The following is a 16,560-nucleotide window of genomic DNA, read 5'->3' as shown; positions in this document are numbered from 1 at the left end:
ATCATGATCTCCTCGACAAAGCAGCTTGCCTTTCCTTTGCCCCAGTCGGCGACATCATTGAAGATTTCAAACCCTGGCAGAATCTTTCCTTCTGTGCTAGTCCACGACTCGGAGGTTCCCGAATATGGCTTTCCATGCCCCTCGCTTAAAAAATGCTTCCTCAAGCCTATTTTTCCTTCTGCACTCATGTTGGATGGACTCCCCTGCTCATATCCCAAACCCCTCCGGGTTTTCTGACTTTTAAAATCCAGAAACTCCGACAACCCTTGATGGTGTGCTCCTAATCCCATTCCCGGGATGAAACCTCCTTTCATCATCTTCACCACATCGGTGGTCATGCTCGACTCGTAAATCCCAGAGACTTGGAATCCGGAGAAAAGTTGAGGCTCAATTCCCAATGCTGCCACCGAGCTTAATTTCTCAGCTCTGATCGTCACTATCTCCTCCCCGAAGGGGAACTTAATCATCTGATGGAGCGTGGAGGGCACACCTCCCAACTTGTGGAACCATGGGCGTCCCAACAATACAGCAAAGGTTACCGGGATATCCAGCACCGTGAACTCAGTTTCTTCCTCGTGCGGCCCCACTTTCAACTTGGCCTTGAAGACTCCTTCAATGTGCCTACGGCTGTCGTCATACGCTCTAATCACAGTTTCAGAGGCTGTCAGGTCTCCTCTCTCCACTCCCAACTTCGACAGGAGTTTCAATGGGGAAACATTAATGGCTGATCCATCATCGACCATCACACAGCTAGTCTTCTTCCCGTTAATTTCCGCTCGGATATACAATGGCTTGTTGTGAGCCTTCCCCTCTTCTGGGAGATCCTCGTCGGTAAACATGATCTCAGTCTTTTTCCGGGCCATTATTGCCCCTACTAGCGCTGCCGGCTCAGTGTCGGTGGAAATAACCAAATTCTGCAACTCTTTCATCAGATTTTCCCGATGGTACCTAGAATGGCATAAAACTTCCCGGACCGTACACTTAGCTTGCGTCTTCTTCAACTGTTCAAGAACTTGGTCGTCGGGCTTAGGAGCCGAACCTTCTCCAATCTCAATCTCTACCATTGGTGCCTTTCCCTCGGCCACACGACCTGATCTCGTCATCACCGCAACTTCCGGCTCGTCATCCGACTCGTCCCAAATGTTGATAGGGACCCTTCGATTGGCATCCTCCTCGTCAGAGGAACTCGCCCAGATGTCTACGACCATTAAATCCATGACGTGAGGAACACTCGGATTCAGGAAAAAGGGATCCGCCGATCCATACAAGGCCCAACCTATCAACTCATCATAGTCACGGAGGGACACTCTACTCATCCTTCTTGCGGCCAACGGAATAGCGCCTCGTTGTATGCACATAAGCTGCACCTTATCGCTCATTGTCTCATTACACCGCTCATAACGGTGCCTCTACCTCCTAGCATAATCCACAAAATGTTCCTCGGGGAATTGCCTAATCCTATCCAAATCATCCAGGGATCCCGTCCACGGAATGTACATTTCGTATCTCGCCACAAAGGCATTTCTGAGTGGTACCCAATGACACATCTCTTCCTCCGACAGACCCTGATGCCACAATAAGGCTTCACCCATCAAGGTTTCCGGAAAATGTTCATGCAACTCACACTGTGGAAATCCAGCGTTATACATATGATCGCGGAATATCCTTGCATGCTCCACAGGATCCTGGTATCCACCATACCTAGGCATCGCTAACACCGCATCAGGTGTTTGGTAAGACGGGGAATCAGGAGTTTGCTCTGCTAGCATCCATACCGTATATTCCTTGATAAATCTCTTCGTCATAGCTGCCCAATCGGTCTTAACATACATCGGCAGCGACATGTACCATATCAGCGGTTCACCCATCAATGAATTACAAAACAAGCTAGTGATCTCTTCCTCTTTGAAACTCAAGGCTGTCATAGCTGACAAATAGAAGTGAAGGTGCTCCATAGGGTCCTTATTGCCGTTATACTTGCTCACCCTTGGCAATGGACGCTTGATGGGTCCAATCTGCATTGCAAAGTGCTCCGCGGTTCTATCCTCAGCTCTCTGATACTTTTCAAGAAACAAATCCGACAACCGATCCCAATCGTGCTTGCAAGAGTCGGGCAATGAATGGAACCATTGCAAAGGCTCACCTACCAGCGAATGGTGGAACCACTGAGCAATTTCATCTACCCCGAAGGATTCAATAAACATGTCGTGCATATACTCACGCAAGTGCACTTCGGGATCCCTTCCTCCACTGAACAAACCCAAATTAGGCACGATAGTCCGAGACGACCCTTCTCCGGTCTCTTCGGCACTATCCTCGTCGTATGGTGCTCCACCATCTGATCCTTCCTCCATTGGTTCATCCTCTTGTTCCTCACCCAAGAAGGACACATACAGACCATTTCCTACATTGCTTCTTTCGACGGAGTCCAACAACTCCTCTACATCTTCCTCAAAAGATTCCATCACCACAGTTTCCGTCAAACCAACTCCGATCACGCTCACCCTATGATTAGGCAATGGATTGCGCCTAACGGAAGGGTTTGCTGACGAAGGATCAGCTATCTTCTTCTCCTCAATCAAATCTTGGATTTCGTGTTTCAGCCTCTTGCAATTCTCAATCGTATGTCCATAACTGCTGTGGAATTCACAATACCCTCTAGCCTGAATCTGCGGAGTAGGTTGAGCTTTGTTATACGGGGTAAGGGCTTTCAACAACCCCTTCTTCTGCAGACGTTCAAAAACCTTTGCGTAAGTCTGATCGAACTTGGCGAACCGCCTCTTTTCGATAGCATTAAGATCAACCATTTTCACTGTCGCAGATTCCGTACTCGCGCTAGGCCCTCCGGCACTATATCCAGACTTCATCCACTTGGTATAAGCTTTCTTCGGCTCCCCATCGCCTTCGACAGTCAAGGCACAACTATACATCTGATTGAAATCTGTGAACGGCATATATCTCAACTCATTCTTAATGTACAGCAACGTATTGCCAATCACCATTCGGATCTGATCTTGCTCAAGCGGCTTTTGTTTCATGACCGCGGCCTTAGCCCTCCATCTCTTCACGAAGTCTGAAAGGGATTCCCCAGTCTACTGCTTAGTGCTCTCTAACTCTTTCAAAGTGACTTCCAACATGGTGTTAAAGCTATACTGAGCGATGAATGACTTCGCCAACTCCTTCCAATCCTTCTTTGTCACCATTGGCAGCGCATGGAACCATGTGAGGGCAGCCCCCTCCAGGTAAGTGTTAAACAGCCCCAAGACTTGATCCTCGGTCAGGATCGTGTGCTTCATTACCGCAACGTACTGATTCATGTGAGCGGTGGGATCTCCAGTTCCATCGAACTTTTTCATGTCAGGGAGCCGGAATTTCAGAGGCAAAGCTGTTGCTGTCAAGCAATTCTTCAAGTTATAGAAATCTTGACTCCCGGAGCTTCCTCCGTGCAAGTCCTGCACTTCCTGTGTGATGTGTTGCCTCCACTCCTCTTCCTTAGCTTTCTCCTTCTCTAACTGTTTTCGGACATAATCCTGATAATCCTCCTCATTCCCAAAGCGAGGGCCATCGTTCACCTCATTCTCAGCACGCTTACTACCACTCTTGTTGTCCTTCAGTGCTAACTCAGCTAGCTGGGCCAAGACTGCGGCCAGCTGGTCGTTGATATTGTTCACAGAATTCTCCAATTCAGCCACCTTCTCGTCGGTTGCAGACATACTGACGGAAGACCGAGTATACTCGGATGAAGATGATTCAGAAGCCACAACTACTGATTCGGGACTGTCTACTCGCGACTGATCAAACTGTCTGACAAGCCGATTACTCTCGCGAAACCACAACCGCTTAATGATGACGTCTGCGCGAACGGTATCCATTAGTATGTATGCATGATTCGTGGTGTGTGCGTTTATTTATTTACGATTATAAGATCAGAAGAACAAACGTTAGTTCTATTTACATGTATCACAACATCTCTCTTCCACCCTTATTCCTCCACACACTCGTTGGTCCAGGTCTCTTTCCTAGGATTTTGGTTTTTTGGCTCACATTGCGGTCCCGGGGACGCGTGATGCCGTCGATTATTACGGAAAAATAAATCAACCATCAGACAATACAGTTCGTTTTGACGTATCCATATTCAGTGACTAAGAAATCGACCAAGTTGGATTGTCCTTTCGGAATAACTCGTCTTTTGTCCTTTCGCGAGATGCGTTAATTCGGGTTTTGACTCCCTTTGAGCGCATCTCGGTTTTTAGACATGGTTCGAGTTATTCTTCTAGTCCAATCGTTCGTTATTGTCAATGACTCGTTCCCTTTTATTCGCGTGGGTTCATGTCTCGATTTTTGGGTTACAATGGGGATTTTATCGAGAACATAACCATGCGTTTGTTTAGTGATGGAATCACTTTTGGATTTATTTTAGGGAACGGATTCATTGCGTAACGTGTTTGTTTTTTAGCGTTGAGATTCCGTTTGCTCATTTTGCTATATGAAAAGACGGCGAGTCTTATTTGAGCGCACGATAATCTTTCGGCTAATTACAACTCTTTGTTCCTCCCAATCCACGGGATATATCATCTCAGTGTGGTTATAGAAAATCAACGTTTCGTTGAATCGCATGTTTATTCGAAGCGAGGATATCACCGTTTTCCTTCCTTTAGGCGCGAATTTAAGCAAACACGTATATCGGGCCATATTTCTTGCAGTTTTGGTAACGGTCGAAATGATCGAGTCGTTAGTCAAAACCCGCATTCTCGTCCATATGGCGCAATTATATGGTTTGGCTTAATTCGGCTTCGAGATTTTAAACGGGGTGTACTCTCGTCCGAGGCACGTATTCAACGATATTGGTTTATTTTCTTTAACTACTCGCGGGATTAACATATATCGTAGATTCAGAATGATTTTGGTCGATTAGTTCCTTTTTGTCTTTTTATTTTCTTAGTCACCTTTTGCGGACACGTCCATTTCTCTTAAGAATGACACAATGCATAACGTAAAAGCTCGTCTTTTATTCGGAAGGGACGGGCTACTTGTGCGAAACTTTTCACGTTACAACAAGGTCGTTCGAAACAGAAATGTTCTTCGTTTTCGTTTCGTCGTGATCTCGTTTTATCCCAATTTATTTAAAGAATGTGAATAACGGCTACCGTTAATATAGTCTTTTGTATCGAAATGTAAACTATCCTTAACACCGAACCGATTAATACTAATATGTGCTTACGTCATAATGTATTTCCTGAACACGTGCCTTCGTCGGGACACCGAAAGGGACAAGGCAGGTCGCACATGTTCATTCATATGAGATGACTAAGTCATCTTTAGTTCAAATCGTTTGGATGTTTTAGGGTAATTAGTATGTCGATTCATGAGTATATATTAACGCATCGTCTCATTTTCTTTACATAATTTAGGATTAGACACGTATCATGGCGGTTTGAAAACACGAACTGATTCATTTATCACATCAAAAATAGTAACGGGTAATCCTATGGAAACTTCTAAGGCTACTATATGATGACACGGCTGACCGTGGGACCTCACAGGACGGCACAGATTCGCCCCTAACGAATGGATGGGGACCCTCTGGTGCCTTACTGTAAGGGGGAACTTACGCTAGCCTCTTTCAAGCGACGAATGGACTCTCGCTAGAGGTTTCGCGGAAATTACCCAAAGGGTTTGCAATAATGCTCGTGAATGCATACGAAAAGAAGTAAAACGATCCGTCCCCGTTAAGGGCTTAGTGCATGCCTTCCGGAATCAAATTTCTCGCTTCCCCAGCAGAGTCGCCACTTGTTAGACGAGGTGCCGCGGCCTAATCTCCCGGGCGGACCGGGGGGTGGACAACCTCATGGCGACGTAAGAGGTGATTGGCGCCGAAAGCAACCAATCGTGGAATCAAGCTGCTCGGCAGGACCGGAGCTCGGAGATATGGAAGAGTCGCCACCCACGAATGGGAAAATGAACACCGATCCCTTGCGGGAGACCGGTGTGGGTTCGGGAAACTTAGGTACGAGCCGAGAAAGCTAGCTCCTTTCCGGAGAAAGGCTACTAGGCACCCCGACATCGCCCGGTTATGAACCACCGGCCTCCTACTCATCATGTTAGGCGATAACGGACTAATCGTATACTTCTTTAAGTTTAAAATTCATTTGAAACCCTTTTCTTTCTCTTTTTAGAAACCGTTTTGAGCATATGATATTGAAAAGCCACACCAGTAAAGAATCACCCATTTATGTTTATACATACACAGAGAGGGGGAAGAAAGAAGTGGTTTATTTACAACCGTGTTAAATATTATGTCGTGTACTTATTCTACATTAACTTATTCCCCCAAAACGGATTTATTTACATGGTTCGCACCTTAATCGCCGTTGGAACGATTAGGGTGCGTTTCAAAACCCCGTTTGATGAAGTTCACTCGAATCGCCGTTGGAACGACTCGAATATTTGAAAACGGTTGAGGTAAAAACCTTTAATGAGAAAACGTGGTTAAACATACAAGTCAATTTTACTTTGTACAAATTCTTTAAGGAAATGGTTCAAAACTCTATTATTTGCCAAGAAAACGATTTTAATTACAATGTTCGCTTAATCCGTCGTTGGAACGGGTTAAGGTTTTAAAACGTGATATTTTGAAGACGGTTTGAAATATTAACAAGAATGCCTCTATTTATTTACATTACAAAAAACATTAGTTTAAATAATTCAATTTGAAAACTCTTTTTTGTGATTTATTTTCCCCACTTATAATGGACTCTCTACTTATTATAATCATATTAACAAATCCATTTAAACCACCATTTATACTTAAACAAAGCCCACTTGAAATATGGGCCCATGAATGGGCCAAAAGAATAAAGAAAATAACTTAACATATACATATACCTTTAAATCAAAAGGAGATTATGAGAATAAAAATTAATAAAAAGGGACTACATAATACATATATGAAAATACTATATATAGTACATTTACATTTTAAAAGTGTTGAAAATAGCAAATGAATCTTATAACTAGGAAAATAACATTTATCCAAAAATAATAATCAATGAAATAACCCAACTATCCCAAAACTACATATATACATAATTATTATAGTTTTAAGCATCAAAAATAATATATACTAATATCTACTAATTATCTCCCCAAAATGCCCAAGTAAATAACATTTAAAATAGAATTTAATGTAACTTGAATGGATAACAATAAAAATGAATGTAATATAATATATACATATATATATAAAATAGAGTAAAAATGGAAAAAACCAATCTCCTAAAATAATCATATATGTTAAAGTTCTAAAACAATTTGAAAATCATATATTAACTAACTATATATATGTATACTAAGGATTAAAAGTCTAAAAGTTAAGAAAAATGGACCGAAATGATATTTTTTTACATTTGGACAGATTTACCGACGGAAAATCCGTCGGTAAACAGCATTTAGTGACAGAATTGGCAAATTACAGCAGCACTCCAATATTTTCCAGATTTATTCAAAAGCTTTAAATTAAATCTAATTCAATCGTTTTGGACTTCCGAACTACCAAAGATGGATCATAGTTGAAAACGGAAGTTCCTAAAACGATGTTTTCATTTTAAAACGTTATTTGGAAACCTCTTTTAAATTAAAAAACTTATAATTACAACATTTTCGATACCCGAACTACCTTTTTATCGGATCACGGTTCGTATTGGGATATCCACAACGAGGTTTTTTATTTTAAAACAAACCCGAATTTTATTTAACACGAAATGAAAATTAAATAAATATGCTAACTAAATAAAACGTGACAAAATAAATAAATAACTAAAGGAATAAAAACTATAGCATAATAAATAAATAGAAAGAGAGAATAAATTAAATAAAATAAAGAGTCTAGTCCTCGGATAATACCTTTAATTCAGTATCTGACCGTCGAAGCCGATTGATTCCACGAACCGCGAGCTCCCGTTTTTAACGAAAATTTAGTAAAAATTGAACTTAGGAAATTCGGAATTTTTTGAGAAAAAAAATATTTTTCTCAAAAAAAATCCACTCTCTTTCTAAAAATGTTTTAGAGTGAGAAAGTTATCCTCTCCCCCCAAAAAGCCTTCTTTTCACCTTGGGATCTGTGCCCTTATATAGGGAAACGGATCCTGGAACAATGGGCGACGCCCAAAAAAAATTGGGCGTCGCCCATTGTGGTTGGGCGGCCGCCCAACCTAGTGTTGGGCTACCGCCCAACCTTGTTGGGCGGCCGCCCAACAATGTTGGGCGATCGCCCAACTTTCGTTGGGCGATCGCCCAACGGCGTTGGGCGAGCGCCCAACGCGAGGTTGGGCGCCCGCGCCCAACCCTCGTCGGGCGTCCGCCCGATGCGTTGGGCGTTCGCCCAACGTGGTTGGGTGCCCGCCCGGCGACCCCCGGGGCGTGCCCCGCGCCGTCGGACGCGTGCACTCCGTGGCCGCCGAGCGCGCGTTCCGCGCAGCTAGACGCTCGCACGTCGCGGCCGCCGAACGCGCGCCTCGCGCTGCCAGGCACGTGTTCTCAACGGCCCACGAGGGCGCGCACCGCCAGCGGTCCCAGGCATTGCTCGGGCGTCGAGAGCGTGCCACTCGCGGTGCGTCCGACGGACGTCGCGCGCACGTCTCGAGCCGTCAAGCGGGCGTTCGACCATCGTCGTCCGCGTTCGGGATGCCGTTGTGTGCCCGCGCCGTGTCGTTAATTTTCCTCAGCTTATTATTCTTTATATATTTTTCAAAACTTCCGGAATCAATCGCTTCGACCGTCTTGTTTCAGGTTTTCGTCACAGGTCCTCCGACTCGGTGTCTACAGCTGAACGTGTCATAAATGTCAGAATTTAAAGCCGTTGAACGTTTCAAAACCAAACCGCCATTCTGACCTATCAGATCGACGCACTCCAACTATAAATAGTGGATGAATTCCCACTAACTTCTCTTTACGCTTAAAACTTATCGCACTCGATTTCTCTCTCTCTCAATTCCCTAATCTTTTGCATTTCTCAAATCCTCAAGAACATCATGTCGAGCGATTCCCAGAACAACTCCAGCGAAAACTACGACGATAACCACTCAGACATTAACCCAGCCTCTCCTGCTGAGCAGGAATATAAGGAGACCTCCTCATAGTCTCAAGGACAAATCCATGGTCAGTATGACCAAGCTATGCCCGAGGTCAGCATCCTCGGTGAAAACCTTCACACTGACTAAACGACTCCTTCGAAGAAGAAGAAGAAGAAACAACCTAAGGAAAAGAAGTTCTTCAAAGTCTTCAACAACATAAAAGGGCTAAACGTGTATCATTCCCGATGGTTTTCCGGGAGCTTCATAAATGAAGAAAAACCCTTCTGCGACTGGATCTCCAAGAATGGGTGGACCGACCTCTTTTCTATACCTGCAACAACTTACCCACAACTGGTGAAGGAGTTCTATGAAAACCTAGCGGTCGCTGAGGACGATGATGACTATTTGATCACCAAGGTCAAGAATAAGGTAATCACCATCACCCCTTCTTACCTTGCTGTCCTGCTAAAGCTTAAAGCAGAAGGTGCTGAGTTGCGATGCACGAATGACTACAAGCGGGTTCATTACGTTGTTGAATTCTGCAAACCCAAGAACCACAAAGGAGAAATTGCCAGTACGTGTATGTGTCAGGCTCAAAAGCAAGCCCACTATATCCTAACCAACTTCTTGTTTCCCAAGGTCAACTCCTCCTCCTAAGCCTCTAACTTTGAGCAGTGCTTCATCTGGCACATGTTGAATTACAAGCCACTCAACATGCCCGTCTTCTTTATTGGAGCTTTTCAACGCAGTACCGGGATCCTTCGAATGGGTTTGCTCATCACTAAAATACTTCAGGATCACCAGGTCAGCTTCAAGGGGGGAAATTAACATCAAAGGGACTGAGATCAGCTCGGGAGTCCTATTCGCGCTGGCCCACAGTCAGCCTATCAAACATAAGAAAGGGAAGGGAGTTGTGATTGAAGAAGATGCTGCTGAGGATAATATGGTTGAAGAAGCAGGTGCTGAGGTAACCAAGAAAGGAAAGAAGGTTATGGTTGAAGAAGCACCGGCTGTGCGAACCAGAAAGGAAAGAAAGAGGAAAGCTGACCAATCCTCAACCCCTCCAACCAAAGACATTAACAAAGCTCCGAAGAAAATCAGGTTAGTGGTTGGTGCGAAGAAAGCTGCTCATGCTGAGCCAGCTCAAGAAAAGCCAGAGTCAGCTGAGAAAAGGAAGGAGAGAGCTGACACTGAGGAAGAAAGTGAGGAAACACCTGATCAGCCTCTAAAGAGGAAGAAAACCTTTGGGTTGAAGCCAGTAGATGCTAACCCACTTAACTTTGTGATTACAAAGGAATCACACTTCGTGCGAAGTCAAGAAATTGATCTAGAAAAGACCCCTTGTGATCAAGAGGAAGAACAAGGCTGTACTGAGGATCAGGCTCAAGCTGACAAGGTTGGTTCTGCTGAGCCAGGTAACACAACTGCCGCTGAGCAAGCTGAAGAGCAAAGAGCTGAGTCTCCAGTGAAGGACAAGGTCGAGGAGAACCTCTACACTGACTTAGGACTCAACTTCTCCTCCGAGTCACTTGACTCTCCTGCTGCTGACCCTTCTCCTCCAATCAAAACTTCAAAGGGCAGTGCAGATAAGCGGTTTAAGAAAAAAGCTCCAAAGCCCAATGTGATAGATCTGCTGGATGAATCACCGCTAAAGGACCCAATCACAAACTTGACCGGGCTCCAGTTCCAATTCTTCACCACCATCACTGAGCCAACTCTGGACCAAGTAAAGGAAAAACAAGCCTCTGTTTCTCAAGCTGAGGAACAAGCCACTAAGGGTCAAATTTCTGCTGACACCTCTGCTCAACCTTCCACTGAGTAAGTGCTCGAAGTTCTTGCTGCTCAACCCAAAGAGATAGCAAAGGAAACTCCACCTGCTAAAGACAGTGCTGAGTTGCCTCAACCTCAAAGCTCTACTCAACTTCAGACTGACACTGAGCAGGTTAATAATTTTGCTGATCAAACTCTTCCTACTCCTATCAAGTAGACAGCCAACCAGTCAGCTCCTGCTGCTGGCCTTAATAAACAAAGTGCAGCTAATGACCAAGCTGGCACCTCTACTTCCGGACAGCACCAAACTCCTCCAACATCTGGTGCTGACAAAGAAACGGCCCCTGAGAGTCATACTGATGATTCTTACATTTATCTAGATGCGTCTGAGTCAGGAAGAAAAATCATTCAATTTGCTCAAACTCTACTCAAGAGATTCATCAGTCTCAAGCCGATGCTGCTGGGTCCATTCCTGCTGAGCCCACTCAATTTTCTTCCGTCACGCAACTTTTGACCGAACTCAAAGGTCTCAAGAAGCTGATGAATGTTATGACTTCTCTAGTCTCTCAACAGCCCAAGCAAGAATTCATAATGAAGCCGGCTGAACTCCAACTGATGATGGTGAATCACATGAACTCCATCGAAGGAAAACTTAATGCCTTATCAGCTGCGAACTCAACATCTGCAACCTCTGCCGAGGTCAATCAACTTTTCTCCCAGCTGTCCTCCGAACTGACCGGGGCTCATGTTCTTATCTCCTCCTCTTCTCAGTGCTCTATTGAATAGATTGGTGAAGCCATTCGCCTACTCAACTTAAGAAAAGAGGAGATGGACAATGACCAGGTCAAGACAAATGACATTTTACACAGCACCAGGTCAACCCTTGCACATGTCCGACACATTAACCTTCAACGTCATTCGTATGATTCTGCATTGCTCAAGATGTATTATCAATCTTATGCCCAAATGACGGACTCAATTACTTGGATTGGGAAATCTCTTGAGTATCTACTCAGCATGCTCAACGCAAATATTAAGATCCCAGCTTCAAGTATGGCCGATGGCGTGCAAGTTTTTAAGGGTCTTCGCGAAAGTACGGGTCAAATGCAACACTATTCATCCATACTGACTCGTGTTGTTCAACAAGAGAAATTCCTTGTACCTCCCCTTCAATCGAATGATGCTGGCAAAACGGGGGAGAAAGGCCAACCTAGCCAAGCTAAGCAAGCTGCCGGAACTCAGCAGAAACCGAGGGAGAAAAGTAAAGCCAAACTGCCAGCTGCCGGAACTCAGCAGAAGCCTCCTGGCTCAACTTCTGCTGTCCCGAGCACCCACACTCAGCAACAACGAACAACCCAAACCAAACCTAAGTCAAATCAAGTTCAAGCCAATATCAAGAAATAGAACTAGCAATAGTCTACAGTCTTTGCTTGTAACTTATATTTTATGGCATGTTCATGTTGAGCTGAGTAATTTTATATATAAGCATCTTTTATCCAAACTGTCTTTATATATGCGATGCTTACTTGTTGTGTTTATATGTTGATCTGTCTCATACAACTACTCATTGAACAACAAATTAAAATTTGTGAACTTAGAGAATAAACAAGCAAATCATACTCAGTACACCCCAACTTTAATAAATGAATCCAACTCTGATACCTGAACTTAACGCAATATCTCTGATACCTAAAATAGATAAGTATCAAAGCTGAGTTATGACCATATGTTCCAAATATTGACCTTCTTCGGAAGCTGACCTTAGGCTCTTTTCGATTAGATCTTAGAAGGTTTAGAGTTGAACTAAGTCAACAGATGCAACCCTTACGGGGGAGTAATCTCAGAAGAATAAAAGATCATCAATCATGAGGGATGCTCAACACTGAGTTCCTTGATTAAATACTTTTGCCAACATCAAAATGGGGGAGTTTGTTGAAACACCTTTCCACATGATTTTGATTTGACAAAAGTATTTAAGTTAATCCCATGATTAAGACAATTAAATTTAAGTTCTTTGGTTTAATTGTACTAATAATATGTTTATTCAATGTTGAGTAAGTAAACTGACTAGAACAGGAACTAAGTGTTCATTAAAAGAAAGACAGAACAAAGTCAACATAAGCAAATCACACAGCAGAAGCTGAGTGGAACACAACTCAGCGTTACAAAAGAAATATCTTCCTCAGGAAAGCTTGAAGGTGAAGCTACGAAGTCAAGCTAAGCAATATTCAAGACGCCGCTGAGTCAAGCTGACTAAAGATCAAGTCAGTGCCAATGATCCGTTTACTAGAAGACAAGGTCCGACAAATCTCTGCAACAAATCAGAAGCCTCGAAAATATGATCAAGGATCTTTTCGAGACGCATGGACCGTCTGGATTTTGGCAAGAAGACAAACCTGGCGCTAGAAGACGAAACGGGCGCAAGAAGACGAAACTGGCAAGCTTGCCTCCTGTGCAAATCAGAAGACGGGATTGGCCTGCGATTCTGAATGCTGACCACATGATGACGAAGAAGACCGTTCTTCTCAACGACTATGTCGGATCTTCAAATCATTGAAGCTTTAGAATTCAGTATAAATGGAGAAGTTCATCACTTGGTTCATTTGTCGAACATATACAAGAGAAACAGACAAGCAAAATCTTCACTAAGTCAAACATCCAAAAGAGAAGCTGTCTGAATAGAAAAAGCAAGTTCTTACACCCAATTCCAATCATTGTGTAAAAGTCTAGAGTGAATTGTATTCATCTAAAGTGTTCTTCGTTTTGTGAGAACAATTTTGTATCAATTGTAAAGGTTAGAAGAGTGAAGCTGAGTACTCGGTTATAGTACTCAGTGGTAGAGAAAATCTGAGCACTCGGTTATAGTGTTCAGTGGAAAGGATTAAGTAGACGAATAGAGGACGATACTCTTGCATACTCAGTTGCTATTGTAAACGGTTTGTGCTCTACCTTTAAAGAGCTCAGTAGTGGATTGAAAAAGCCCGGATGGACTCTGTGGACTGGACGTAGACGGTGAGGCCGAACCAGGATAAGACTGCTGAGTAATCTCTAACCCTTTCTCTTGATATATTTGTATATGTATGTGTTGCTTGCTTAAATTGCTCAGTAAACAATTTGTACACGCCGACACTGAGCAATCAGAGTGCTGAGTTGGAAGCTGACCTAAAGTGTTACTTCCCAAGTCTCAATTGAAACAGCTCTAGTTAGTTTCTGATTAAAGCTGTCTCACACCTCATTCAGCCTTGCTACCTCATTCAGCCTTGCTGACTTAAAGCTGAGTTAAATCATCAAACATTTAATTAAGTCTGCATTATTACGCGAAAAAGTTACATTAGTTCCTAACCCCCCCCCCCCCTTAGAACTAATCATATTACATTACACGGGACCAACAGACTTCTCAAAACAAGAGATTTGGTATAAGGTCTACATATAGTGATAGAACTGGCTGGGTAAAAAGTTGCGGCTTCAGAAACAGACATTTCAACTTTAGACCTTTCATAAACAGACGAAAGCACTGAAACAATGGCAGACGAAAATGCAAATGAAAGGATGACTGAGATGGAGAGGACCATTGCTGCTAATCTAACTACAAGATTAGATGGACGATCTCTGTTTCGGGATAGCCTTCACCCTGAGACTGGGTTAAATTTCCATTGTTCTTTTGGTGGGTCAAATCTTTCCGGATCCTCGAAGAGTTCCCTTCGAAGGAGTCTTTCAACGTACCTGGTGTGACTAACCGTTGATTCGACACTGCGAGATAATGGAGGATTCGACATTCCAGGTAGCATAAAGGAAGAAAAATCTACAGAGGATCCGAGAACCGCCCCCGATGGTAGGATAGTTGGGGTGCTAATGATACAATATTCCCAAGCCCCATGATACGTACTTCCAAATCCTAGGAATACACCCCCATTTTGTGAATTAACCTGAGGGCAATTGTGCATAAAGGAAGATGTGTCAGTCCTTTTATACAGATTCCCTAGGATCTGTATTATATGATCCCTAGATTCTTGACCCATATGGGTCGTTACGGCCGGTCCAACTTCATGCATGAATATTCATGGGGATGAGTCATGTATGTCTTCTATAATAAGATCAGTGGGAAGGGTTGAGATCCTCGAAGTGAGAAAGGTAGAGATTTTTGTAATGATTGTATCAGTAATCCCAGTTGTGGTAGGAATCAGCCGTCATCTTTGTTCGTGGTGAACTCTAAAGAATTAGAGTTTCATGCTCACCGCACCAGTTGATTATTGTAGAAATACCTTTGATCAGAATATTGTCCCTGTGAGGTTCCGTTGGGATCGGCGGAGGACACTCCGATGCCAAAGTTAGTATTATATTCGAGAATAAGAATAAATGACAAAAGTGTTGAGGAACTAGTTCTTGTACCTTAGGGTCCATGGAGTTGGAGTATTTGTATAGGTTTTTGGAACCTTTTGAAATTTAATGGAGGAATAGTTGAACAATCATGCTTTTAATACTTATTTAATGACTATTGATTATCGTGTAACCATTCTCAACATTAAGATCTTTTGATATTCTTATAACAGTTCAAGAATACGATGGCAGATCATTGGGCGTATCTCCTTTTATGAATCTTGGCGTATCTCCCGACTATGTCGTTTCCTTGCTCCATTATACATGGCTGGTTATGTTATTGTCGGCTCCTCAATTCCTTGTATTATTATATTTTGGCTCCATGAATAATATTCGAATGTTATTATTACTTATCCGCCCATCCCCCGACTATGTCGTTTCCTTGCTCCATTATACATGGCTGGTTATGTTGTTGTCGGCTCCTCAATTCCTTGTATTATTATATTTTGGCTCCATGAATAATATTCGAATGTTATTATTACTTATCCGCCCAGGTTTCTGTGGCTTTTGTCGATAAATTAGCGAACATAGTGGCTCATTCAATTACTCGTCATTCCCGTTCCAATGCTAATTTTTTTTAGTGATGTTGTTTCTAGTTACTTAAATGAGACTCTTTATATTGACAATATTTGTATTTCTTAATAATAGTCGATTTTTTTTAAATAAAACTACATTAAATAATACAGATATCAATTTTTGTTGCTTATTTTATGTTTCTTTTTAAGTAGCTTTCTCTTTCGAATACAATAATAGAATAATTATTTTTTATAATTAACTATATTCCATTAATTAAATCAATAAATTAGATTTATTAATTTGATTAACATATTAGATTAGGTTAATAGTTCTCTCTTCTAAAAGTTCTCTAATTAATACTACAAAATTTAATTTCTTAACATATTATTTAAATTCACATTTGATTTAAGTTGTTGTGCTTTTATTAAGAATCTGATAATAACAAAAAAAATACAAAGTGAGAGTTGACTATTTAATGAGTATAACTGATAAAATCCATCTTAACTTTAGACAATCGGGGATAGGTGCTACTGGCAGAGGGGCGGGCCATTGGATGTGGTTTCGTCTGTTCTCCAGGCCGAGCTGATGGCTCTGCAACGAAGCTTGCGGGTGGCTCGCGATGCAGGTTTTTCTTCACTATTAGTGGGCTATTAGTGGCCTCCGATTGTCATGAGGCGGTTTGTTTGATTATGGGGTGCTGGCAAGGGTCAAATTGGATTGGGGTTCTTATCGATAATGTTATTAGGATAAGTTTGGAATTTTCACACTGTGAAGTGGTTTTTGAATGCCGCTTGGCCAACACAGCAGCGCATCGATTGCTGGTTGG

Source organism: Euphorbia lathyris, chromosome 4 (genome assembly GCF_963576675.1).
Source record: "Euphorbia lathyris chromosome 4, ddEupLath1.1, whole genome shotgun sequence".
NCBI classification, from domain to species: Eukaryota; Viridiplantae; Streptophyta; class Magnoliopsida; order Malpighiales; family Euphorbiaceae; genus Euphorbia; species Euphorbia lathyris.
This window is presented reverse-complemented; position numbering follows the sequence as displayed.